Source organism: Acipenser ruthenus, chromosome 19, assembly GCF_902713425.1.
Source record: "Acipenser ruthenus chromosome 19, fAciRut3.2 maternal haplotype, whole genome shotgun sequence".
NCBI classification, from domain to species: Eukaryota; Metazoa; Chordata; class Actinopteri; order Acipenseriformes; family Acipenseridae; genus Acipenser; species Acipenser ruthenus.
In genome coordinates, this window is record NC_081207.1 from 10,254,372 (window position 1) to 10,257,587 (window position 3,216).

A 3,216-nucleotide genomic window follows, 5' to 3' on the forward strand; every position below is an offset into this window, starting at 1 on the left:
CGCCACACAACACTGCAGCTAGGACCTTTGCACAATATATAAATATATTTAAATACTCCAAGTATAAATTGTACTAATTCTTAACTATAAAAGTATGATACTGTAGTACATTATTTTCGCAATTAAGTCGAAACTGGTTTGTTGAACAGAAGCCTTTTTTTTTTTAAAGCTTACGCAGTTCATAAGTAGAACCTTTGATATTTCATGAGGGAGGGACACGTAGATACCTCGAATTTGTTTTCGCAAAAACACTAGCACTACACTTATTACCGGTGCGAATTAAGAAAGAACACATTTAACCTTGAAAGGCAATTCTATCATGAAATATAAATCGACACGGTTCCAATTTGCAGCTTCGAGGTCAAAGTCAAAATGTCAGCATGCATCTTATAATTATAAGGAACACATTTTAATTTAGAACAAACCCTTATTTTACGACCTAGTCCAGTTTAGCAGTGTGACGTAGTTTTAAATAAGAGTACATTACCTCAATTTCTCTCATATTTCGTAAGCATTATATCGGTTAAACATCAATTTACTCCTGACAAAGTCGAACGCAGCAAATAAATAACATTAAAAACGTTTATACTTACTTGTTTCGGAGTATTTTTAAACTCACAGCAGCTGTTTTGACGTAGTGCAAATAGAAAAAAATGTGATAATGTTCATAAGTACTTCTTTATATTTATATGTTGTAAATGCATTCCAGTCCTTGTGAATGCTTATTTTAAGTTTGATTTTTTTTGTTTCCTTCTACAAGCTTTTTGCCTCCCCACTGCCTGGAAGCTTTTACAACTCTGTCACATCAGCTGTCACAGCTGCTTAGTTTTATAGTTTTCCTCCGCCACGGGCACGAGGAGGCGGTAATGCGGTCTTCAAAGGTCAAAACACACAGAGCTCCACCTCCGCTTCCTGACATTGGTCAATTTCATTTAGTCAGCCGTCGCAACCGAGGGAATCCTCTCTTTTCATTGGCGGTGGCTGCCAGTCAGTCATTGACTCTGCATGCCTAGAAACGTCAAACTTGCGTCACTACCACCATTAGCCCGCCTCGCGGACGTAATGATTGGTTACAAGACCAAAATGACGCGTTGAAAAAATAGACTTCTACGTTTAATTGCCTGTGGAAAATGTCAATCATAAAAAGGTTTAAAGCCCACATTTGAGGAGTTTAAAATTACAGTTGTAAAATGTATGTGTACCTGCCACCAGAACATTGAAATAATAATAATAATAATAATAATAATAATAATAATAATAATAATAATAATAATAATAATAATAATACCAAGTTTGAGTACTCTGATATTTATTAATGACGCTCAGTAACATAGTTCCCTATTTAAGTTAAAATGTCACAGTAACAATTCGCACCGGAGCACAATTATCACACATTGCAAAACAAAATAAAACTTGTTTTTATTTTTTTATCAAAACACAACGAAAACATGCAATTTATTTGTATGTTTTTGTTTTCTTGCTAACTTTAAAATCACATATTCTGCAGGCAACGGTGACCCTGCGGACGGATACAGAGAAAGTTGTTTGTAGTAGAGGTGTGTTCCGTCACGATGTCCCTTGCAGCTGGCAAAAAGAGAATGTATTACACAGAACTAGAAGTCCGCTGATTGGAAGAAAACTGGGTAGTAGCTACTCCTGAATGGCTCTGTGGTATCTAAGGTGTTGCCATTATATTCGCTAGAGGGGGAGTTGATGGAACTTACATACGCCCCTCTGAAAACTTAAAGAGGCAGAGTTGTTATTTACGCCACACTTTAATAATAATTGAAAAAAAGGTATGATAGCAATATTTGTGACGACTCAAATTCGACTGTCAATGTACTTTAAAAGCGGTTGCTGTTATTGAACGTTTGTAACCGATTTACATGACCCTGGAAAATGCACAGTTCTCGGATTATCATAAATTGCATATTTTAGAATGTCAAATCGTCACTTTTCATTAAATTTAAGGGTGGGGCCAAGTTTAGTAAACAGAATGGGAACACGGATAAACAGGCACTGACTGTTAAAGGGGCTTTGAATTCAAAATGCACACATAATTCTCAAAGGAGACTATGTGCAGAAACAACAGCACACGAAATGGAGCACACAGACATGTTTTTGAGAAATGGTAAAACCTGAGTTACTGATTACATCCCAGATGATTTATTTAAGCAGGCAGGGCAGGGTTTAATAAAAAGCTCTTGTCAGAAATAGACTTAGAAACAGAGTCTGTTCTACAGGAGTCATCGAGCACAGGGAAAACAAAGTCACTTTTATTCACAAGATGACCAGCGTGCATATTTATAAATTGACTGTAATGAAGGACAACTTCGCTTCGCAGGTTAATTCCCTAGCCTCTGACCTCACCTTCACCTTCACTTGGCTCTCTTTGGCAATTGTTATATATAAATAAATAAATAAATAAATAAATAAATAAATAAATAAAAACTAACACACGGCCCTTCAAACCGCAAACACTCTCTATAACTACTCCCCCCGCCCACTGAGTGTTGCCCTGACCCTGCTTCCCAAATAACACTATATCACTCGACAGAGATTCAATTCATAGCTCTGGCAGTGCGCTCCTATCACGCCATGCCCACTGCCTTGCTACCTTTCATTCTGATACCCCCCAGCCAGCCCAAACCAGGTGGTCCAGACAGTCTTTGCCCAGGGATCTGTCAACCCTTCACCCTCAGAGAGGGTGGCATGCTGCAATACAGTATATATATATATATATATATATATATATATATATATATATATATATATATATATATATATATAGCTGTATAGCATGTACTATGTAAGGTTTGAAATATATTAATCAAAAATACTTTCAGTTATAAATCTTAAATCTAAAGACATAACTGAAAACAACACTTTATAAAAGTTTACTACTGTACATTTGTGTGTTTAGTTTGCAGTTTTTAATATGTACTTACCATAGTTTAACACTGTTTTTTTTTTTTTTTTAACATGCTTTACTAGACCTCTGGACTTTACAGTGCTTACCTACGCTTCACTATGCTTTCACTATTATAACTAAACTTTAATTTTTAATCTTTATATACTGAAAACCAAGTGTACTGATTTACAGTATTAATATACATAAAATGATTAAAAACATCAACAGCAGCAGAACAAGACTGTACAGGAATATTAAATCAAATTTCAAAGTGAGTTTACAAGAAGTTTAGGCTCTTGTGTTGA

At 35.5% G+C, this 3,216-nt stretch overlaps 1 protein-coding gene across 1 annotated transcript in view; it reads right to left on the bottom strand.

Annotated features, from left to right (window-relative positions):
- Window positions 1-810, bottom strand: part of LOC117424231 (protein Tob1-like) — a 4,189-nt gene extending 3,379 nt beyond the window's left edge. The window contains exon 1 of the mRNA XM_034040407.3: window positions 594-810. The gene's annotated coding sequence lies outside the window, so the exon portion shown is untranslated. The remainder of the gene's footprint in view (window positions 1-593) is intronic.
- Window positions 811-3,216: the final 2,406 nt, after the last annotated feature.